The 25,419-nt window shown below is 39.7% G+C and overlaps 1 long non-coding RNA gene across 1 annotated transcript; it reads right to left on the bottom strand.

Moving 5' to 3' along the window:
• Window positions 1-10,036: 10,036 nt before the first annotated feature.
• Window positions 10,037-23,952, bottom strand: LOC135301304 (uncharacterized). Its single transcript, XR_010363048.1, has 4 exons — window positions 23,879-23,952; window positions 12,465-12,629; window positions 11,931-11,979; window positions 10,037-10,778 (listed from the first exon to the last, which is right to left on the bottom strand). It is a non-coding gene; the product is annotated as an uncharacterized LOC135301304 (long non-coding RNA).
• Window positions 23,953-25,419: the final 1,467 nt, after the last annotated feature.

Genomic DNA, 25,419 nt, shown 5'->3' with positions numbered 1-25,419 from the left:
CTGATATGGAGCTAAAGGGTTTGTGTTTTTTCTGATTAAATGCATGATGTTTTAAGACTCCAAGCCTGACCAGCCTTGTGGTGTGGCATGAGGTTGAACTGTCCCATTCAGTTTTATCCCTTTTCCAGGGCTTCATAAATCTGTCTAAGGTGTAGGTCACTGGATGTTCACTAGCCCTAAGACGTATCCTAGTAACATTCAGCTCTTTTCTTGTTGGTAAATCCAACAAGGCAAAGTCTATGGTATTGGAAAAGGGAAAAAAGTAGAAGAAAATCTCTGGAAAAAAATTGGCTTGTGTAAAAGAAAATCTGAGAAGGGAAAAAGTAAACAGTGTTAACAAAAAATATAAGCCCAGCCAGAATGAGCTAACAGCTGTTACTGCAAAAAAGATATCTAATTTCTTTTCCCTGCAATGACCAACTCAAATGTGAAGCTTGGAAAGAATGGGAGAAATAGGAAGGGAAGCCAGTTTGAGGCTAGAAAACCTAGTGAAAGGAAGAAGATCCCAGATGGCCAAAAATGTTCAGCATTTCAAGCTCACTGCTCAGACTGGTCTGTCACTCAGCAAATGAGAAGAATGAACAAACTTTGCTTCACCTCTGACATAGGCTAGAGAAACCTTTGTGTTCCCATCTCTTCTGATTTAAGTTTCCCATTTACTTGACAAGAGACTATTAATAGTATTGGGGATTTGTTTTGGAATGTCAGTTGAAAAAAATCTGTAGGAAATAAAATTACATTATAAATAAAATGAAGAAAATCTAACACTGTACCTTTCTCAGTGTTATCTTATGGATGTATTATTGGACTTTTCAGTTGTTCTTAGGTATGCCGGTGTTTTAGTTGATGTTTGTACAAAAATGAATGAACCAGCACATGGTCAAATGGAAAACTGTATCTGGCATTAAGAAATAAATTATAATTGTGTGTCACCAGCTATCAATGATCTTTAGGAAATGACAATTTCTATCAGTGAAAACTTGTCCTAGACTTTGTAGTGAAAAATGTGAACCCTGAAGGGACCATCACAGGCAGACGCATTAGCAAATCTCCTTTCTTTAAACTACAGACAGAATATGTTGACAGTGAAACTTAATTACCAAGAATATATTTGATTTAGAATTACTGAACCAAAGACTGTGAGATTTTTATAGGGAAGTATGTTGTTGCACCATCTTTCTTATTTATTTGGGGCCATTAATCATCATGCTACAAAACCTAAGGCTTAGCAAGAACAGTTCTGGTGGGTTTTTTAATGTGTATGGATTTTGAACTATAGCTATTTCCTCATTCTTCACTCCTGACATGACAGTAATGCGTTCCTCTCTTCTCCCACTGTCAAGTCTCTCATGTAAATGTATGTAAATATACAAGTAACTAAGTATGACATTAAGCAGCCATTCTAAGTTATAGTAACTATTTTCTTGACTAGCAACTATGTGCCATTTAATTAAAATGGTGCGGTTGTCTGTTTGTCAGTGGCAGAGTACATCTTTAGAAGGGAAAAACTGTCAAAGAAAATGAGTATAAAGACATCAGCTCTGCAGAGTATGAGAATATATGTGTGGCTATGAACACCTGCTAGCTGAACTGATCAGTCTGACAGCTGCAGGATTACTTAAAGCTACTCCTGAATACTTCTTGGAGTTCAAGCCTGAAATCTTAAGGACTACATCCAGAAAAGACCTTCTGCATCTGTGGAGAATCCAGGTCCAGTAGGGTGGTCTGAGGAACTGACAGCAGCAACCACCTCTGATATTTTAGATGAAAGCTGAAATTAAATACTCTTAGTTGAGATTTGCCATTGTACTTGGGATTCTCATTCACATCCAGTGCTAATGCAAAACTAACTCCAGGCAAGACTTTAAACAAATTCTTCATTTGAAATAAAGACTATTAATAATACCAGTGATATTTTTATAATATACAAGTGACAAATGATAAAAATTAGAATTAGGTATTTTTAAGTCTGCAGTGATAGTGAATAGGTTGATTTCCAATTTTCTCTGTAATGTGCATTTGTGTATCATTTGATGGGAGAGAACTGTGCTTTGGAGAGAACTGTGCTTTGGAGCTACATTGTTAGCTAAGTAGCTTGACATTTATCAGGTGATTTTTCAAAAGGACAAAAAAGAGAACAAAAAAGAGATGGGAAAGTCAGTGGGAGATCAAGTCAGGGTCTTTGAAAATGTTATTTTTAATTTAATGTTTTTTAGGTAATGTATAAATATTGTCTGAGAAGCTCAGTCTATTGTTTAACATGTTAATATTTTGTCTTTGCCCATCAGCAAATATTTGACTCATAAAATTCAAATCATTAAAAGTGTGCTTCAAGCATGAGCACGTGTGGAACTAATTTTTGTCTGGTGTCCTTATCATGTGGTAGATTTTCAATGATTAGGAGACATTGAATGAGTCACTTCATAATGCAAGGTTAAATGAGGATGATCTTGATCAGAGATTATACTGTCTTGAAGGGAAGGAGTTCACAGCAAGGGTTTTTCTCCATTATTCTATAAATTTACCTTAATTTTGACCTGTAGAAGTAGCCTCTAGTTAGGCAATAGGGAATTTTGGTTTTATACTTAATTAATTTTTAGTAATATTTTGTCATTGGATGTTGGTCTTTCTGTTTTTGTTGTAATTTGTGGTATTTGTCAGTTACATGACAAAGTGAAGTTGATATGAACTAAAGGCTACCAAAGGCCACTAAACTCAAGTCAATCATAAGCAATAAATCCAAAGACGGTAGAGCAGTAGTAGTTTATCTTGTAACTAGATTTTTTTTTTCCCAACAGTTTCTTATCTATTGCACATGGTATGTGATGCCTTTACTGTCCAGTTTTTATTGAAATTTGACACAGCACCACTGACCTCTGTGGAGCTGTGTTTGCTTAATAGCAATGGATCTTCCAACTCTGACAGGAAGATTTGATAATTTGCCTTGTGGATTAGAGTTTCTTTTACTCTCCTACCGATAACTAGTCCAAAACACTTCTGAAGAGAGAAAATCCAGGAGACCTGTGAACTGAGAGCTGGGTGATGGACAACAGTAGCAAAGCAATGTTGGATATTAGATAACAGTTAATCTTTATGTGATCCTTTACAGCCACCTTTACCCACACTCTGGTCAGCCCTTGACTCGGGTCAAAGAGTTATGGCACAGCATTTTACACTCAGTTTGAGGACCCTAATGAGGATCAATGACCAGGATGTCAAGTCTGGAGGTGATGGCAAAGTGGTGAATCAGGAACTAGTACTGAGAAGTGTCAGTTTCTCATTCATCATGAGAAACTTGATGAATGCAGTGACACTGAAGCTGGTGAAACACAGCATCAAGAGGAACAAGAATAAAGAGATGAAAAAAGCTGTAGTGCAAATGGGAAAGGGGGTGGTAAAGTATAACCAGCCCTGAGGAGCAGTGTGACTGTCCGCCCTGTGGCATTGTCAATTATCAGGATACCCTGACACAGGACAGGAGTACAGATATCCTCAGCAGGGTCTCTGGGAAACAGTTGGAAGTGACAAAATACAATGGAAATTCAAAGGGGAGAGATGAGACCATTCAGTCAATTTATTAGGATATTTGTTGACCAGGTTGGAGAGAAGAGGACTATTAAATGGAGAAGTGGAGGTTGTCTAACTTATGAGCAGAGTGAGTCACTGGGGGTGGCAGAATTACTGTGGATGGGCAAGTAATGTTTACTTTGGGTTGCTGAAGTCAGTAGGTCACCTGCTTTGATAAAAGTTGCATAACATTTCAGCACAAGTGAAAAAGCAGCTGAAATTACATGGAATTCAACAGCTGAAAGCATACTCATTTTTCAGTTCTTCTGGGAAGAATAACTCAAACTAAAATAAAAGTGGTAGTTTCCAGGTGCAAAGGAAAGAATCAGTCTATATGATTTCTACTCAACCAAATATTCATCTGGCAAAGCAAAAAGCCATTCAAACAATGTTTCCTCAATTAAATGCAAACATGCCAGGGCTCCATGATACTTGGAGATCTTTAGATTTAATAATATTCCCTTTTCTTATACAGAAATGTAAAAGGTAAGAAGGGGAAGAATTGCTTCTAAACAAACACTTTGTTAGAAGAGTTTAGCATTTATTCAATTATGAAAAATATATAAAATTGTATTTACAGCCATAAGAACATAACAGAAGATATTTTGCATCTTCCTAAAAACTTCACAAAAGTCCACATTTTCTTCTCTTATCAATTACTCCATCTGTCATTTACTGGAAAATGTTAGGTTTTGGGGATAGCTTTTCTAATAGTGTATGTAATACAGAAAATAACAAGAAACACATAAAAGCTTTTGCAGACATTGTTATTACAAGCTGTAAATTGTGTGAAATGTTTCTAGAGAAAAAATTCTTAAACAGTTCAACGATCTTGTTTTCTTTCAGCCAAATGGCAAAAGAAAGAGCATTTTGATATCTAACTCTGCACTGTGGTGACAGGCAACACTTGTGTTTGCAATCAAGGAGCTAAATGTCAGCATACTGCTTTTTATTGAGACATGAATTCAGAGGTCCTGGTGAGGGCTCTTCAGATATTGACCTACATGTCTAGCATGTTACTGATAATAGAGTTTTAAAGACAGAAAGGCAGAGGACAAATTGAGATTCAGATCTATCCACAGCAGTTAAAGCAGAATGGTTGACGGGAAAAAGGTCATAACTTCAGGAGTTGCTCCACTGCAGACTTATGCCTCCTGCCTGTATTTACAGGGGGATAGTTAACAGAGGATTGGCAAAAAGACAATGTAACTCAGAATCAAGAAAAAAGTCCCAATCTCCTAAAGAAAAAAATCCTTTTTAAAAAAAAATTGTTGCATTTTTTTTCTTTGCCAAGATTCGTACAGAAGAGTTTAAACTTAATTTTCCCTTTTTCTCGTTCTCTTCTAAAAAAAAAACAAACCCAAACCAGGAGACGGGTTATTTTTTAATTTGGAAAAAAAAAAAAATAGAGCAGAGGTGTTTTCCCCCCCTCAAAAAAGTTGTATTTACATTAAGACATTCAGTTTTATTTACTTTGGTCTGCTAGTTTTCTCCCTGAATCATGTGAAGTATTAGAGATATACGTAAGTATTGAAATGGCTGTAGATTTACTCATTGTCTTTGATTTCTGTTAGACCCCCAGGATATAAAAGCTGAATTCTTAAGACAAGTTTTGGTTATGACAAAATGTACAGTGAAAGAAAACTTCTTAGGAGAACTCTCAACCTTGTTATTAATTTGTTTATGTGCCTGTTATCTTCAAAAGTTTTGGGTTTGCTGTCTTTTTTTTTCCTGTTTTTCTTTCTAGAACTATTTTGTCTCTAACAGGTTTTTGGATTGCTGACCTTTTAATTCTGATGCATTCAAGGTATTCATTAATGATACCTGACTTCTATTCCATGACCAGATGATATGTCCTATGTCTCCATAGAAAATGGTTATGACTGTTGTAAGGTATCAGCAATTTTATCCTCTCTCCCAATCCATATTACTCTGGTCCTGCAATGTTACATTTAATTTTCACATTTTGCACACTTTCTACCTCTGATTCTTTTCTTCTTCCTTTTTTTCCATTTTGTTATCTAGTATCAGAAGGTGCTTGGGCACTGGAACAGGTCCCCAGAGAAGTGGTCACAGCACCAAGTCTGACAGTCCAAGAATTTGGACATTGTTGTCAGGCACATGGTGTGAGTCTTGGGGTGTCCTGTGCAGGGGCAGGAGTGGGACTTGATGGTCCTTTTGGGTCCTTTTCAACTCAGCATATTCTGTGATTATGTGAAACCACTGCATATATCCACATCTGTGAGAAAGAAAAATGTGGAAAGGATGGGGTGAAGGTGTGAAGAGAAGATGGTGTCAGGATCACCACACAGAAAAGGATGCTGTGGAATTTCTGGGCTGATGTGAAGGAAAGGTATCAAGTGTAGGACACATACAGCATTGCTTTTGGGTCTCTGAAAGTAGCCAGGATTTCTAAGAGTGCAGTGGATGCCAAAAGCACCCTGAAGAAGTGGAGCTGGGACTGTTTGTTTAGAGGGTGGTACCTCAAGCTGCCGATATTGTCAAGCAGTTTGCGTGTTTCCACTGTTTAAACTATTGAAGACCTTTAATTGGTGGGTTTGATGTCACAACTCAATGGAAGAAACTCTTGCCAAAAAGAGACCACCTCTAACCAGTTGGGAAACCCTTGGAAGAAATGTGATGAAGAGTGGAGAAATTACTATCTTCTACCCCTTCTTAATAAAATTCTACCACAGGATACTTATTCCTCAATTAATTCCCTTTGTTTGTTTATTTATTTATGTTTTGCTTAATTTCCGTCTCAGCCACAATCAGTACCCGATTTTAAATTGCTTTTCTTGCCACAAGATGGCAGTGCAATCCTTTAGATAACAACACGGGAGTGCAGCAAACTTCATTTTCTAGAGACCAACTTTCAGAACAAAACACTTTGAAGAGACTGTTTCCAGGAGATTTTCTAGTTTAAGGAAAAAGGGCATGATAGTTGTTTTAACTGGTGTTATTCATAATTCTAGCCAAAATAATTCACCTGAACATCCACCACAGCTGTTTAACTATTGGACAAATAAACCTAGTTCCATTAAATAGATTTGTACAGCAAAAGGAGGATTTTGTGGTTATGCATTTTATATGCATCCCAGATGGTTGCAATATATGGATGGCTTATTATAGTACATTTTTTTTTGCATGTACCTAAATGCAATCTCCTGCTGCCTGGAAGAAAGTTGGATCTCAGAGTATGTCTAACTGCTTTGTGGAATCAAGATATGAGACCGCTTTAAAGCTTGACATCTGGCAGTTCCTTAGCTTCCCCAACCTCTCTGCTGCCATGTAAAAATAACTGCAAGGGCATTGTTGGGTTTTATTCTTCTTTTGTCAATAGCCCAGAAGTTTCCATCTAGATACCAGCTGGGAACAGCTCTGGGAAAAAAAAAAAAAAAAAACAAACCCCAAAACAAAAAAAACAAACAAACAAAAAAAGAGAAACCACAAAAAAAAAAAAACCAAAAAAAACCCCACAAACAAACAAAAAAAACCCACACCAAAAAACCAACCCCAAAACCCCCAAAAACCCAACAAAAACCACAAAATCACAGCTCAGGAAATTATCCAAAAGCACCAAGCTAACAAAATGAGTCCAGGACCATAGTGCAGTCCTTCAAATGCTTCCTTCATACAGCTCTGGTAAACTGTATGGATTAAAGTTCCATGAAGGAGCTTTCCATACTTTTTACATAGAGCCAAAGACACAAAAGATAGTTTGAAAGGTGAACTTAAAAACCTGCTTTCTTGTTAGGAATTTAAAACACAATGCCTGTCATCAGCGTATAATCGGCATATAATAAAGGCAATTAAGGAGACGCAATTCTATCTAATTAAGTATAATAAGATATGTCAAAATGTCTACTTTTGTTGTTGCATTGATTTGCAAAAGCTTCTTTAGGTAGATTATGGTTGAAGCCTGGGCTTGGCACTCTGAAGCAGCCGAGTACAATTCTGCTCACTGCCGTGATTCCCTGCGACCTTGGTGTCAAGGAGATGAAGAGAAAAACGGAGACAGGTTCTTCTCTCATTGTGTCAGTCCTCATCTCTGAAAGGAGGATTACAATTCATCCCTTCTTTCTCATCTGGGTATCTGGATATCAAAATATCACCTATTTTGAACATAAGTGCTTTAAATGCTATTTTTCTGCACTTTTGCAAAATTAACTCAGCTAAATTGCATCTTCCAGCAGTATGATGATACTGTTAACATTGTAATTAAATGCACTATCATTGTAAGAATTAAAATTGGATGAGACTTAGCAATCTTGTGTTAGAGAAGACATTTTATCAAATAAATGGATTTATTATGTTTGTTCAGTGTTATACAGTGTCCTTACTTAGGTGCTTGCTGATATGGGGATTTTTTTTCCTCTCAGAAGACCTCAGTTCACCATTTTCTTCTAGCAACAGCAGATTTTTCTGGCAGTATAAAATGTTACAAACAGGCATCTGATTTAGCTGAATTACTATTGACAGTCAGGACAGGTGTAAGTGAGGTTACAGGAGATACAATGACCTGCACAGAGGATTTTAGTCTACTACTTGCACTACAATTGATAAAACAGTTCAGCTTTTTGGGAATTGCTTTCATAAAGTTTATCCTTGTTCATAAAAACAACACACTGTTGATACATGAGAGGCACATTTATCTTCTAGTTTAAACCTTTCCAGGGAAGCAAGCCACAAAGCTTCCTTTAGTGTCTGGCAAGGGACAGACACCACAGTCCCTGCCCCGTGGCCTGCCTCCATCTCCTTGACATACAGAACCACTTAGGCTGGAAAAGGCCTCCAAGATCATTGAGTCCAGCCTTCAGCTGGTCACCACTTTGTCATCGAGACCATAGCACTAAGAGCCACATTCTACAGGACAATCTGCAGCTGTCCTGTGCAGCATTCCCTGCTCCTGCATCCACTGTGAGCGTGTGCACATAAACCCCAGCTGCTGCCACGAGGCCGACCCTGGCAAAGGAGGCAGACAGCAGTGGCCTGTTAGTTACAAAATAATCACAGGGTTCCTTCCAAGCCTTCCCCAGTCTGCTAGTTTGGGCAGGTCAGGGCCTGGGATGGTTCAGCTGTACCTTCCTGGGGACCACATGCCACAACAGGAGATAGACAAGCTATGGAGCAGCCAATCCTCAGGAGAGACAGTGACCCAGTGCCACCTCAGAATGAAGTGTTTACTCTGGGACAGCTGCTGGGGAACATCTGGAAGAAGGAGGGATGTGGGTGCTAGTGAGAGTTTGAAGGTAAACCAGTGGGAGAAATTAACCCCACACAAATACTTTGTAAGACATTTCAAGATGGAAATCACAATTTAATAGAAAGATTACAATAAATGCAACAAGACAGAAAAATTTGCTTAAATACACAAAGTTAGACCACAACCTGGTCCCTGTCAGTCAGTGTGGTGCTCATGGGCCAGTTAAGCACTGGTTGCAGTCCTGCTGAAGTGGTGGTTGCAGTCTTGTCAAAAGCAGTGGTCCTGTGGAAAGTCTGGTCCTCCTGTGGAAGTTCGTGTCCTCTGGATGTCCAGGGGTGGTAGTGGTCTCAATCCCCAGGTTATACATCCTCAAATCCAGGCAGGAATGTTCAGTACCTCCCCCAGGGCAGGGAGCTTCGTAATGGGGCTGAGTCATTGGTGCAAAGAAAAAGAAATATTACCCTGCCTTGAATGGTTGCCTCTTTTTCCTTATCTCAAAACACCCGGCTGGTAGCCTGAGGGGTTGGGCAGCTGTTGCAAATTACCCACCATTACCAGTTGACCAGGAATAATGTAGATGGGTGTAGAAGGCATAGTTGGGTTACTCCCACATTGGCACTCTCTCTCCTGTGACCAGGACAGCGCTGGACATGCTGGGTTAATTGTTTGGTCAGTCGGTTGCAGGCTGACCACCTTCATCTTAAGAAAATTGCTAAGCTGGGAAAATAGTTTGTACATAGAAACTAAAAGTTCTCAGGCCTATGAGTAATAAGTCATCTCTTTTTTCTTAACATTACCTTGTCCCCCTTTTTGCACTGTAGGAGGAAGAGCATGAATGCATGAGACCTAATTAGAAAGAGCTGAGTTAGTGTCAAGTATACCTACACTTGTTAATGGAGCATAAAATAAAACCATGTATTGCAGCAAAAGAAAATTAATATTTGCCATGAAACTTTCTGTTTTATAAATTGGAATAGTGTATCTGGTGCAGTATATCACTTTCAATAGATTACTTTGCATCAGTAATCTTAGAGAAACGACTCTTCAGTATACCTGGGGGCTGTAGCACAAAACCTGTCTAATTGTAAAAGACAACTTTAACCAATTTTTATGACCAAGTTAAAGTCTGTTCTGTTTGAAATTCTCTATCTTGAGACTATAGCCTCTCAGCAAAATTATTTTAACAGTTTTGGCTAAGCAGCCTAGCCACTCACTGAGAAACAGATTGTTTTGCCCACCAGTATGGGGAAGGAGACCAGAGACTAGGGAGTAAGCAAGGACATGATGAAAAGTTTGGATTATTCTAATATGAATACTGAGACTGCGTATTTCTTTGCAGGAAGAGACAGCCTGGAGAGAGATTGAAGAGAGGAATAAATTCTTCTGTAAGTAAAACTACCACTGAGATAAGAAACTTGAGATGTGGAAATATGGATTTTCTGTAAAAGAAAGCACAATTGTACTGAATGGAGAAGAGAGAGACTGACAAAGCTGAGAAAACATTAGAGCTACAGAAGCAGCAAAAGCACTTGCACTTGTTAGTCAAGAGCTGGAGAAGAAATAGACTCAGGACAAGGACAGCAATAAGTAAGGAGCAAATTTGAAGGAAATGGTCAAGGAAGATCACATAGCCCTCTGTACTGGAAAGAGAATCCTAAGACTGACAGCAAAGATCGTTAGTATGTCACCCAAAGCATGTCACCAATTTTATAATATACAAAACTTCATTGTACAATGTTTATTTCCCTCTTGTACTTTTATTAAAACAAGAACATACATACCAGACTCCAAAGGAAAGGTTTTTTAGCTTGAGGAAAGAATTATTAATCAGAGAGAGAGAAATACATACATGCAGATGAGGTATACTTTCCTACAGACTCTGAACCCTCTCAGTCAGTACATTTTCATTTCCATCTCAATTTTTATTATCACATTAAAACATCCCATATTTGCAAAATAATCTTCACAAAAGTCCCATACTATTCCTCAGATGAAGACTATAAACCTGAAAATGTAAAGAAAAAGTACCCACTGGTTCTGAAAAGTTTAAAGCAAAAGCTCTTTTCATAGCCTTCTGACCAGCAGTTTCCACTCCAGAATCTGCCTTATGTTTTGGCTGGGGCATAAAGAAGTCTTCCAATAGCCTTAAGTTTTATCTAGCTTACTTCATGAAACACGTCCTGGCCCTATCAGAACTAGAAACTTTATTCTCTAGTGACCCCACTCATCATCATACCTGACAGAAGAGGAAAATACTGGATCCAAGCTCCAACAATCTGGCCTAAAGGCATGAGCTTGTTCATGTTGTTTCCTGCCTCATATTTGTAACTCTTTCCATGTTTCCTCACTTTCTGCAGGCCCTCCGACTTTTCTACTCCTGAAGTATTAGTTGATACAAATCACTGCAAGATGGTGCTTCCTGTGTTCTCTCAGTCTTGTTTCCCCTTTCCGACATTTTCTTCTGCAGGATTTGTCACAGAGCAGTGCAGGATGCGTATGAACTGCCAATGAATGTTTGGCTGGACCTTTCACCCCCTCAACTAACCCAAAGTTCCTTGTCAGGCACTTGAATAAACATCCAAACATTCCAAATATAGCTCTCCTCAGATTGCTCCGTGCTTTTTCTAGAAACCCCCTCTGTATATATGTTGTATGCAGAGGATCAAGTCTAAGTAGGTGTAAAGAGCTGTCACATTCAGAAATGTACTGAGATTTGAAAATACCTGTTTATGTTTTGTATTTGTGCATGAAAACACCCACAGAGAAGAGCATTAAATTTAAATTACGTGCATTTGTTTCCACTAATGACTTCCCTTATGCTTCTACTAAGCAATAATGGTAAGTTCACCAGGACCCAGACCACCCCCACGCACCTGTTATGATGATCTTTACTGGGCTTTTGTTTTCCCCTTCACTGGCCAGCCCAGTCTGATGCCACCTGTCACACAATATCCTCTCTGAACAAAGCTCTCTGCCAGCCAAGCCACACAGGTTAAGAGACATCTGCAAAGCTCTCACTCCACTTTGGTTTTTTGTCAATATCTACTTAAAAAACCCCATCCCACAGTTTCTAAACCCTAAGCCTATGTTAAACAAAGTTATGTCTAGCAGCTAAAACTTCACATTTAGTGACTTAGGTTGTTAATGTTTCTCTCACCTGCGAGCATGTTCCAACTAGTTGATGAACTTTGCAGGAACTTCTGGTGCTATGATACAAACATGCAGAGAGTTAGTAAAGGTTTCTAAAATTGCTAGATTGTTTTATTGTGCACCCAGTCATAAAATGGCTTCAGCAATTAACGGCTGCATTGACATAATTTGGAGAGATTTTGCAGGAAATGGATAATTCTTGGTTTAATTTTTCCTTGTACTGTTTCTGATTAGAACCAAGGAGGTCATTAATTCAGTGTAGCCAATTAAATTCTGAGGAATTGCATTTTTCCTTTCTGAACAAGAACAATTATGCTGCTGCTGCACTGGCTGCAGTCTCTCATGGTAATAAAAGCCTGGGAAAAAAAGCCACAAAATCCCTGTTGATTGTACAATATTTTTTTTAATAGAAGGGAATTGTAAAGAAGGTGTATTGAACATATTCACCAGCATAACGAAGAAACACATACCAACTTCTGCTTTGTTTTGCTGAAGATGTTTGAAAAAAACCAACGCCCAAACCTATGAGCCCTCCCCTTACCTCAGGGCAGCAGAACAAAACTAGGTTCATGGTTAACCATTGGAATGATTTAAGCCAAAGGCTGATCACTTGACTTTTCCTTTTCTGTACCACTTCACTTTCTTTTCTTCAACCACTCTCTTCCTTCATCTCCATTTGTGATATATTGGGAAAGACAAAAAACCCCTATAAACCACAAAATTACTGAAATGAGCACAACTATAGAAAGAAAATGCAGCTGCAAGAGGACAAAACAGTCAAAGTAAATACACCATAAAGAAAAAATTCAAAGAGCATATTAGAAATAATGACATGAATTCAGCTGATTTGTCATTTGGGACATTTCACCATTGCAGCTGAAAGTCCTTCATAGAATGAAGTGTAAGTGTTTGGGTACAGTATTTGTTACCATTTCTAAAGGAATGGAGATCTGAAAATAAATTTAGTTAGTTCACAGCTGATATTTTCACTAGAATAAAAATAGCTGGTGTGGGGGAAGGGATCATGGAGAGTGGCAAAAAGCAGGGGCTAGTGGGTGTAAGCCTGAAGGACTGTTGGAGAAGTTGCTCTCTCTGCTGCAGCAACCTCTTCCAAGGTGAACATATGCTGTGCAGCCTAAGCAAAAGCAAACAGTTTGTGGGAGGTTGTTTATAAATCACATTAAAAAAAGCTGTAGCAACCCCCTTCCCTATCAACAGCAGAGTGCACAACCTCCCTGTTGGTCTGTGGCCCAAAAGGCTCATCAGTGAATCACTACCCGGGACTAAAAGAAGCTTCAGGCTCTGGCTGAGGCTTCAGCAGGATGGGTTGGAATAAAGTAAGGTGTTCAAATGACCTTTCTTTAAAATGTGGTGTGAATCTTGAGTGTACTCAGCATTCAATTTTCTCACCTCCTCTGCTGTCATTTCATCTCTGACATGCCCTTTGCCAGCTACGATTTCTTATGTTTTTCCTTGGAGGACTTTGGAAATGTTGAGTTTTTGGAGGTTCATCAGTGTCGAGTAAGAGAAAACTGTATTTGCTTTATCTTCTCTAGAGATTTTGGGATTTTAATAATTTAGTTTGTCTGGAAAATTTTATGGTAAGAAAGAACAAAAAAAATGGTTTCACTAAAGTAATTGGGCTGCAGAATTTGACAAGCCAGATTATGGGGCAAAACTGAACAGATTAAGTTCTCCTACAGTATCTTTTTGAGCTACCACTTTTTAGTTGAACTCCAGAGAAAGAGCCAAAGTTGATACTTGGAAACTGGACTTAGTTGTATATACTTCTTGTTCACCTCAGTTTAAGAAAACACCACTTCCTAAGATAATGTAGCTTGGTTGATAAAAGTTCAGTTAAGACCTTTAAAATGACTCAGTCTTTCAGAAGAGACCCATACATCTCTGGCAAGTACAGATGTCTCATTGCATAAAACAAATGTGGTGGTAGAACTTGGATCCATTTTATAACTTGCTTTATGCTGTAAAAACGTGCTCTGCCTGATGATGGATTGGTACACATCTAGGTCTGAGCTGGTGTCGTGGCTTATCCCACATCAGGCAAGCCCCACACAGCTGCTTGCTCACTTCCCCACCAGCAGGATCGGGGAGAGAACTGGAAGGGTATAAACTAGAAAATCGTGGGTTGAGATAAAGAATAGGAAAAGCAAAAGCTGCACATAAGCAAAACAAAACAAAATTACTTCCCATGGGCAGGCAGAGGTTCAGCCATCTCCAGGAGAGCAGGGCCCCATCTCATGTAATGGCTACTGGGGAAGACAAACTCCATGAGGCCAGAAGCCCCTACTTCCTCCTCCTTCCTCCTCCTTTCCTCCAGTGCATACACTGAGCATGATGGCACGTGGGCTGGAATCTCCCTGTGGTCACTTTGGGTCACCTGTCCTGGCTGTGTCTCCTCCCAACCCCCCAGGCACCCCCAGTCTCCTCCCCAGTGTGGCAGTAAGAAACGCAGGAAAGGCCTTGGCTCTGTGTAAGATCTGTTCAACAATAACAAAAACATCTCTGCATTATCAACACTGTGGTCAGCACAAATCCAAAATACAGCCACATACCAGCCACTGTGAAGACAATTCATTCTACCCCAGCCAAACCCAACACAGCTGATCATCTAGACTACCTTTATAAAGAGAAATTGGGTCTCCTGTGCTATTATCATCTCACCCTGAAGCCAACATCTAAAGTGGGTCAGATGACTCAATACCTAGAAGTGCCTTCTCCAGATGAAGGGTATTTAGTGTTATAAGCTCAGATAGAAGCACTTGTATTGCAAATGTCTCAGGTGAGGTGAAATGAATATACCTATCTACTTTTTTTCCTGGGTTGTCCTGTAGAAGGCTGAGAAGTTTTCTCTAGAATTCAATCCTTAATTTCTTTCTAACTTATTTAGTTATATTCAGTCATTTTCCTAGACTGTGTGAGATTGATGGTCGTGAATAAGATCTTAATCCCCTAGCGTGCCCAAATCAAAATTATATGAAATTATTTTCTACAATGATCATGATACAGTTTATCTTGAACAATGTTTTGTTGCATTCTTAATGATAACCCACATTAACAAAAAAATATTCACTTTATCATCTCTTCTGTCACAAGAGAAATATTGAAAAAATTTTGAATGTTTTCCTCCACAGAAAGCTAAAGCTGCAACCCAATTAAATGCAAACAGGAAGATTGTGTTATATGATAAGGCCTTATGCCCTGGGATGAGAGACATACGGTCATGCTGATGGTGGAGAAGGGTGGTTACAGCACCTCTGAACTTCCCCTTCTTTCCATCTAATAAATCCACACTTGCTTTACGCTTGTCAATGGAAAGTCAATGCAAATGAAAGCAGGTATAAAAACACAGTGTGCTTTTTATCAATTGCAGAGGGGGAAATACTCCTTCTTTTGGGGAAGGCACAGTGTCTGTCAGCCACTTGCCTTTATCTGTAACCTATTCACCCCAAACTCATACAAATTAAATGTGAATCTACCTGTCTCATCTTCCAAAGCGTCCCACTGTGGCACTCTGCTACCTGACACCCCAATGCATGCAGTGATTATAATCTGATATGAAATATAATAATCTTCCACAAAATACCAACTTTCCTCACAGGTTTTTAATCAGTTCTGTGTCATGTTCCAAGGCACGCACTTATTCTATTTTCTCACAAGCAGCATTTGTATGACACAGAAGTCTAAGCAGGTAGAGAGCTGGCACAAACAACGGATAATTGCAGAGACACTTAGCTGTCAGACAGGAGATCTAAAATGCAAAACTCTGGACATTCAGTTGATACCGTGATGTGGTTTTCTTAATGTTTTTAGAGACAAGTGTGCAGCATGTAGAATATATGCTACGAGATGAGACACAGCTCCATCTTCCTGAAGAAAATAGAAATAATGTGAAAAGGTAACTAAATTCTTCTTCCTTTTTTTTTTTTTCTCATCTGCAAAGGAAAATAGACCTTTTTTTCCTGCTCTCCTAAAAGATTGATGAAAACAATGCATGACATGCACATCAGGAAAATGCATCCTGACATTTTTGCACAGAATATGCATTGCACGTTGAGAGATTTTTGCTATAAAACTGACAGTTTTGGTGCAAGCTGTTCCTGCCATAACTACAGGGGATGGAGTGCAAAAGGGAAAAGTATGATTTACACTATACACATTTGAAATGAACCTGACAGGCTACAAGGTGGCTCATGTAAAGGTACTAGAAGGTGTCTAAAACTAGTTCCCATACCTTTTATAGAACAGCACCCCTAAATATTTTACTTGTAATGTAGTGAACTGATTACAGGAAAATCACATGTCACTTTACAGATTTTCACATGTATTATAAAAGTGCTGGTGTGGACCAGTGAAAGCTTTTCAAGCATTTCTTCCCTCAAATACTCATAATACAAAAGCAAATTTCCTTTAACACTTTTACATGAAAGAAGACTGCTTGTTTATGAAAATATTAACAAAAATGGCCATGCTGTGTCTGCATAGTTCTGAAGACCTTTTACAAGAAATAAAAATGGTGGCAGTACTCATAGCAAATTAAACATTTGGCTGCACAGAATGTATGTCTATCAATTTTAAATGAGACTACATAAAAAATATTTCTTGTTGTATAAAGGTTATCATCTAAGTTATAATGTATTCAAATTCAATACAAAATGTCATTTTACTAATAAATTCCTTATGCTTTGAAATTTCAAAGAAGTGAAAAGATCTTTAAAAGCAATGATTAAATATGCAAATACAACCCTTGCAGCCTTTTTTTTAGAGATGTACCTTTTAGAAAAATATCTATCTGCAGAGAAATCTTACTTTTTTTCCTCATTTTTCTTCTCCGCCTCTTCCATTTTTAATGATGAATTGCTGTACAGTACGCTGAACACCACACAGCTTCAGTCTTCCCTATTAAATTAATCTAGGGAGAGCATTAGATTTCGAATCTCGGACAGTCTCACTTCCATTCCCTCATTGCTTGAGGGCTCACCTGCTGTCACCTCAAGCTAAATCCTTCTCATGTATTTACATGAACCACCAACTTTCATGAGACTGCTAAAATAAATAAGAGCAGCAGGATACAGCCCCATATTTATTTTATTAACATATTTCTTCAGTGTCACTGCTACACTGAATGACAGTAGGGATCTGCTCCTCACACTCACTAGTTTCTTGGAGAACAACTTGATTTTTCTTTTCTTACAGCATGAACTATTTAGTAAAGTTGCAAGAAATGTGTAAATTAGGCATGCCTTCCAAACCCAACTTAATATTTGTTTTCCTTGGTATTGTGGTACACTGCTATTCTGCTCAGTACCTCCTGGGGCTCTCTTTTTTCTTTTTGATTTTTACTTGTCTGTTCTAGTTTGACTCTTTTCTAGAGGTCTTGCAATACCCCATGTTTAGAAATTCACATGATTGACAGAGCTACTCCGATGAAGTACCAGCAAACCAAGACTGAATTTTGAAGCTCACTCAGAAGGTGAGAGAATATGACCAATAAGAGGCAAAATAAGAATAAGAAGAGGAAGACAAAGAAGAAAAGGAAGAAAAACCCTTCACATTCAGAGAAGTTGCTGCACATCAGTTGGAGATGGAGATCCACAAAAGAGCTGGAACAGTTGTATCCTTTGGAACTCATCCCACTAGACTGCAGGAAGCGAGTCCTTGATTACACAGAAGAAAGCAGGAACTAGAACTATAAATTGATTTAAATGTCCCTGTAGCAGCTTGGGATCCTCAAGACCTCACCTCTTTTAGTCTTTTAATTGGACTTCAAACTGTATTTCTATTCTACTAAGCTAGAGGTTCTTCTGCACCCTGGGGCTCAGCAGGCCACTACAGGCATGACATGACTGCGACCAGCAGCACTGGAAGTAGTGACATGCTTGACATGAAATCCGATCACTTTTCCCTTCAAAACCCTAACTCTGAAGAGTGAAGGCACTGCGGAGGCCATGACAGAAGGCTGGAACTGGGCAGAGACGTGCTCTGGATCAAGCAGCAGCAGAGAGTCTTGGCAACCCATCTGCTGGCTTTTCTTAATCACAGAGGAGTGGTTCTCTGATTTATTTAAGGAGCCCATACAGGGTCTGTCTTCTTCTCCTTGGTGGAGACACAGGGTACAGTCCCTTCCCTTTGCATTCTACTGGAGCTGCTGTACTAAGTGTCCCAGTACTGTTGCTGCCTCCCTGTACCTCCAGCACAATAAACAGCAACTGGACTGAGCTGAAAGGCAGTGACACAACAGGGGAGGGAGGGGAGAGGAATTCAGCACAGCTGGTCCAGAGTATGTGGGGAGAGACACTGAGCAAAATGCATCCCTGACCTTTGCCTTTTCCTAATGTATCTGGCCAGCACACAGTGTTGCATCTTGTTAAAAGGCAGAAGTAGGGCTAGAAAAGCTGCTGTTGCTGCCTATCTCCATTTCTACACTTGGTGTTGGGCTGTCACTGCTACATGAGGTTCTCTACTAAGGAAGCTGCTGCTAGCTTTGTAAAATCAACAGCAGTGAGAATGCAAATTCTGTCTCAGTCCATACATCTCCCACAGGAAATGATACTATTTGAGGGCAGCTAAAACTTTAGATTTGCCATCTGCTTCTGCAGAGCTCTAAGAAATTGACTACTTCATGTCAAAACCAGAGGAGACAGACCAGTACAAGATAGAAATGTGCTAAGCAATGCAAAAGAAGAAAAAACTTATTTCCTAAAACAAGATTGCAATAATGATTCCAAAGAAATCAAGACTGTGTAGTAAGCTGTTCAAAAATTATATTTTGAATGATACTGAAGTATGGGGTAATTATGAATTTGAGAGCTAAAAGTTCATTCCTCACTTTTCTGAGCTCAGTCATTACAGTAGCTTCATCCTGGCTACTGCTCCAACAGGACTAGAGATTCTCCATGTCACCCACCTCCCCCACAGCATGCCACCCAGAGAGCAGAGTTACCATTCCTCATAGGTTGGTATCCAAAAGCGTCTACAGCAAGCTACTGAGTTTTTGCAGAGCAATTATGAATGCAAGTCAGGAGGAGGTAGGAAGAAGTAGGAGGGGAGGGGAAAGAAAGAAGTAGTACTTATTGTCATGGAAACATTTCTCCACTGTATTGTTGCCCAGCACTGACAGATGTGGCTTGCCAAATAGTGATAGAATCCATCAGCACTGGCATATGTGACCCAGTGCCGTGGTTTAATCCCAGACTAGGTACCATGCAGCTGCCCCCCAACTCCCCACCTTGGTGCAATGGGGAGACTGGAAAAAGTTAAAATTTGTGGGTTGAAATAAAATTAGTTTTAAACTGAAATAAAGTAAAATAATATAATAAATCCTTGTAATATCAGTAATGGAAAGGGACACGGGGCAAGAGAGAAAGAGAGGAGAGAATAAAACCCAAGAAAAAAACATGATGTGCAATATAAGTGCTCACCACTCAGTGACCAGTGCCCAGCCCATCCCAAGCAGTGATAGGCAGCTAGCAGCCAACTTCCCCCAGTTTTATAGACTATGGTATGGAATATCTCTTTGGCCAGTTTAGGTCCTGGCCATGCTTCCTCATAGCTTCTTGTGCAGCTCCCCACTGGCAGAGCATAGAAAACAGCAGTTTTTGATTTAGGCTAAGCATTATTTAGGAAAAGTTAAAATATCAATGTGTTATCAACATTATTCTCATACTAAATCCAAAACACAGCATTGTACCAGCTACTCAGGAGAAAATTACCCAACTCTATCCCAGCCAAAACCAGAACAGTATCCAGCTGTTATTCCTTTAAGATATTTATATAGATATATATTTAGATACATATATGCACACACATACACACACACATATATATATATTTTTACATACAGACAATATTCACTTAGGAATAGATCATCCCTATTAGAGTTTGTTGAGTTCATTTAGTCTGTGACTTTGGGCTCTGGCTGGGTATCTGCAGTTTTGCTACTATTGCTCAGCTTGTATATTGCAATCAATAAACTACTTGATCCCACTATTCCAAGACACTTGCAGTAACTTGGCTATTTCACTGCTGATGAAGACAAATATAGGATATCTGCAGACACCAAAATCTGCTGTGGGGCTGTTCTACATTCTAATGGTTGATTCTAAGTAATGTATTTTCTGACCTTGAGCTCTGCATTTATTTTTGAAGACGTTTGAGAATCAGTTTCAAATTATTGGAGGCATAGTTGTAATCTCCATTTTCTTCTAAGCGCATTGCTTTCAATTCCCATCTGTCCTTTCAGACACTTCCTCTATTAAATGGTCACAGAAGATGAATAACAGTAGTGTGAATTCTACAAAATGGCATTATGTGTTATTCTGCTACTTATTAATGTTCTGTGTTCTTTTATTTACGATAACCTTGTGAACATTAAGGTAAGATGGCATCCACATGGTCTTTACATCCAGCTGAAAAATGACACAAGCGTATTATTAACATCCAAGGATGGCAAAAACAATAAAAAGTAGGAGAAAAGAAGAGAAAGTATGTTTTAGGTGAGAAATTAAAGGAAGACTCTTCTTGCTATGTTTTTGGATGCGCTCTTTCTTACTGGTCCAGGTTTAAAATCTAGTTGTGTAATTCATGGAATTGTCAGAAGTTTATGCACTTTGCTTGTAACACCTATTGCATGCTAATGTGTCTTTTCCAATTGATTTTATTCCATCACTTTATGCACAAAAAATGAACACTGAAAAATTTGTATTGCCTTTACTGACTCCAAGCACAGTGTATCACACAGAGCTTTGAGATCAAGGGAAGAAAGTCTTTGCTTCTATGTATTTTCTTCATATATTGGAGTGTTCCATGATCCATGTTCTTATTTGAAGTATCTTAACAGTATGGTAAACTTTCCCTAGGTAAGGAGCACACAGTAGTTGATTAAACCATTTTCAACATCACTGCACCTGTAATAAAATATTTGAAAGTCTATTACATGTGAAACTATGTTCTGTACCACTTTCCTGGCCTCTTTAAAAGACTATAAAGTCATGAAATCTGCTTCACCCCATGATTTCTGGTGCCAATGATAGAAGATAATTTGTAATTTTAGTACAAGGATTGTGACCCTTCAGGTCACTTCTATGCACAGGTTCACCTCTCCTTTTCTGAAGTGCACACAGGCATTGAGCTGGCTTTGGTTGTCTCTCCCTCCATTTATGACACTATTGCCCTCAGGTTCAAGTCTCTAAAATGGTGGCTCAGACTCCAAATCTTTTGACATTGCTTATGCTGGCCTTTAAGAAAAAATAATTTCAGGGGTCTCCTCATTTCATTTCTTGCTTCAGAGTTTTCAGCTGCATCTTAGTCATATTTTCAAGCTTTTATCTACAAATATAAGTGAAAACCACTTTTTTTAAATTTAAAACATTTTTTCTTTAATGAAAGTTAAGGGCAATCTCTTGCTGTTAGCCTTCAGAAAAACAGCAAACATCCCAAGAGTCGAAGTAAAATATGAGTGCTGCTGAGATAGCCATCAAAACTTTCCTGCTTTTAAGTGTTTCTTTTTTTTTTTCTTTTTTTTTAATGGGGAAACTGTATGATTATGAAGGACAAGAAAAGGTACTACTAAGTAATGCAGGGCTTTATGGTCAGAATAAGGTACAGGAACAGAAGTTTTGTGATGAACAGAAGGCACAGAGAAGAAAATATGTTTCTGTCAGAGCCATCTGTTGTGGACCTCCTCAGGCTCAGCTGTGGATATGGGTGGAGATCTCTGTAAGATGATGGAAGAATTATCTGTTGGTAGGAGTTTTTAACTTGCACATATAGTCGGGGAAGTTATGCTACCAGAAATTGTGAAGTCCTGGTATTTTTGGATGAGAAGGTCTGCACTTTCTGCTATAAGGTCACTATATCTAGCAGAAGTGATCCTGCTTTAAACTTAGAATCTTACAGTGTTACAAAGGAACTGGCTGTCAAAAATCATCTTTGACCAGGTGATTGTAAATCAGTTGAAACAGGTCAACATGTAGGGTTTTGGATTCAGAATGACAATTTTTGTGTGTGTGAAATAAGGCTCAGTGGAGTTAAGAGCTCAACATTTTTCATGTGAAGGCTTGGAGTTAATTTAAGCTGGTGTATTATTTAAGAGTTTTCTTGTATATTGCAGGCACAAGGGGAAAATGGTAGGAAAGGAAAGTTGACCCGCCGGGCAAAAATAAGCACTGGCCCAAAGTGTTTAAGGGAAAAACCTGCCTCTAATGGAAAAGGAACTGAAAGTTGGGATAGCTGGGTCCCAAAGGTCAGAAAATGCAGAGCTAAACCAAAAACATTCAAAAGCCTTGCTGAGCTGCACCTCATGAAAAATACTAAAGAAAAAAAATAGCAGGAGATGCTATATTTTGTTAAACAAAAATAAGAGCTGCTGGCTGACAGATAGAAATGAAAGATTAATCCCAGGTATGGCCAAACAGTAAATGAATCCCATTCCCAGGATCTGGGATAGAGATAGCACTGGGGTGTGAATGAGGATGGCAGGGTGGTGGAAGTCATCCCTTCCTGAGGCAAAGCAAACAGATGGCACATTCACACAATCTGCTGCCACCAGGTGAGAAGCAGCTCTGCTGCTGCTGTGGCTTGGCCAGGTGGAAGGCAGCTGTGAAGTGGGCTCTGCTGGGCTGCACTGAGGTGGCTGCAGAAAGTAACCCTTGCTCTCATGCAGCCCCTCCACCCAGCACTGCCTGGCAGCTTGAGAGGCTCCATCCAATTTTGATCCATCCTTAGTGAAAACCAAGTAAGTTTGGCTTCACCACCCACTTGGAAATGTGGGAAACTTAGTTCCAGCCCAGGCAAGCAGCAAGTGACACCTCCCCACCCCCAGTTCCAAGTTAGGCAGATGGCCTTGAGCAAACAGAAATTTTATTGCAGGGTTTGAACATATTGAAAGGGGAAACCTGAGCAATCTGCCATGGGCAGGGCAAACATTTAAAATAATTTGCTGGCACTAATCCTGACGACATCCTCTCCACTGCTGTGCCTGGTGAGGTGAGAAGGGTTTGGTGGCTGCCAAGTTGATAATTATATTGGGGCAGTGAGAGGCTTGGATAGTTGATGCTCCCCTAATCTAAACAAACTAAGGCAGCTGCATATATATAAAAAAACTCAACAAGTCCTGAGCTGTCAGAGCCCTGCACACGTATCTGAAAGGCAACCCAATTGACTCCCACAGCTAGCTGAGGGGCTGGTGGATGTGGGAGCTGGTCCCTTTGAGCTCCTCCTGCTCATTTTTTGGTGGATGTCATTGCTTAGCAGTTCTTTCCTCTCTTCCCTCTCTGTTCTCTAAGTCCTCAGGCTGCAGTTTCATCCTGCTTTCAGCATGGCCTGGCCTTCAGCCCTTCCTTTCCCAAGCATCTTCTCCTCTAGGCCCCAGCATTCCTTCATTTCGGAAAAGCTGCAAGGGTCTATACGGAGTCCTTGCCAGTACAGGGAGCTTTTCCTGAATGCTTTTTTCTTTCAGTAAGAGTCTCTCAGGTTCTTTGAAAGAAATGCCCTCAATAATATTGAATCTGCATGTTTGTTAAACTTATTAAAGATTTAGTGAAAAAGAAAAAAAAACCAAACCCCCCCCCCCCAACACACAAGTAGGATTGGGTGATGGCTCAAACATTACTTCTATCTGTCCTGACACTTCACCTGATCAGTAGCTTCTTTTCTCCCCAGGAGATGGTGGCAGAGTTCTTGTCCTCTGCTGGTGCCATCCCTAGAGAGAAACATGCTGCTTCATGACAAGAGTAAAAGAAAAAAGAAAGGAGTGTTTGAGGGAGATAATCACAAATCCTATTTGAACACCAGAGAAGATCTTAGGCAAGAAATATAGAAGATAAAAGCAAATAAAAAGTGGAGTGAATCTCTCTAGCCTTAAGAAAAGCATTGAGATTGGGTGTGCCTCACAGGAACTAATATTTAAGTAAGAAATGACAGGAGATTAATTCTGACCTTGTAGAATGGAGGAGGCTGCTGGACAACAGGAGTGCAGAGCAAAGGTTATGTTGCATGTGAGGGCAGCCTTGGGGCCAGCCTGGCTCATTGTTTTCCTTCATGACCTTGGTATAAGAACTACACATGCGCTTACAAAATCTGCCGATGACACAAAGCTGCTATGTACAGCTAATACAGTCCAGAGAAAGACTTGATTATTATGCAGGAAAAATTAGATGACCTTGTGGAACAGCAGAATAGAAACAGCATGAAATTTAATAATCCAAAGTGCAAAATCATGCCCTTGAAGACTAATCACCAGAACTTCTGCTGTAGGAAAGGGGTTCCTGAACTGGAGGCAGGAGAGCTGAACAAGCTGATTGACCACAGGATGGCCACAAGATCCCCCATGCTATATGGCCCCGAGAACAGCTAAAGATGATGCTCCAACATGTACGTGGTGAGAATATGCAGCAGAGCTGTGAAGGAATTAGTATGAGGGTAAAAGGTATTGAGCTCAGATCATATGCATTTCTGCTCATCTGTGTTCCCAATGAAGGGAAATGCAGATATGTGCAAGCAGAAAAGGTCAGATGGGGTAGCAGTGATTACCATTTCGGTTTGCTGCTCTGGGTTAATATTTTCCCTATTGAGTTATTCCCATCCCCTAAGGAATATTTCAGTCAACAGGCAAAGAAGTGAATTCTCCTTTCCATTGATGTATGACTTCATGTTGGGGTGAGGAACCTTTATTTCATTCGTTAAAGCATGGGGACAGTAGGACATTAAGGCAAGAATGTAGAGTCTTCTCACAGTCCTGGGAAATCAGTCCATGCCTGTCAGCTGTATCCTCTTTCTGCTCAGGATTGAACAATTTTGAGCAGGACAGACAGACATACCAGCAGCACCCATGTTGTGGGGCTGGGTGCTGGCAATGACAGCTCAGGACCAAGTGCTGGTCCTTCCACATGCTGCTCTGACCAACCCTATTGCTGGACTCTGTGGTGTGACTCTATCTTTATATTAGTGCAAGGAGAAGAGGCTTAAACCTAGCAAAAGATTTTCAGTGCAAGTGCACCTCTGGAATTTTCCTCCTCATTCATGTATTCTGGAGTCACTTGGGGTCAGAAAAAGGGAAGGAAATTCTTCAGTGGATTGGCCAAGAGGAGCTTCCAGCAAAGCCCCTTCCAACAGCACCATAACGTGTGAAAAATATCTTGCCATATGGAAAGGCTGTTCATTTTCTTCCCTCTGTGCACAGTTTGGCTTGCCCCACGTTAGCAGAGGCTATCTTTAGCATGTCGTCGGTGTTTTTTATGAAGAGATATAAAAACTCCCACAGCAGGAGTCCTCTGGCTCTGAGACTGGGTGATGGAAGGAGGCTATGACAGACTGCTTAGCTGGCCCCACTGCTCAGAACCATCTGCTTGCCAAGATTTCTCAGCTATGAAGAGAAAGGCTGACACTGCCCTTCTCAGCAGTGGTTTGTCACTGTGAGTATGGAGTACCACTCAGAGAGTAGGAAAGGTTCGGATAAAATGAAATCCAAACTATTTAAA

This window comes from Passer domesticus, chromosome 5 (assembly GCF_036417665.1).
Source record: "Passer domesticus isolate bPasDom1 chromosome 5, bPasDom1.hap1, whole genome shotgun sequence".
In the NCBI taxonomy this organism is placed as follows: domain Eukaryota; kingdom Metazoa; phylum Chordata; class Aves; order Passeriformes; family Passeridae; genus Passer; species Passer domesticus.
This window is presented reverse-complemented; position numbering and strand designations above follow the sequence as displayed.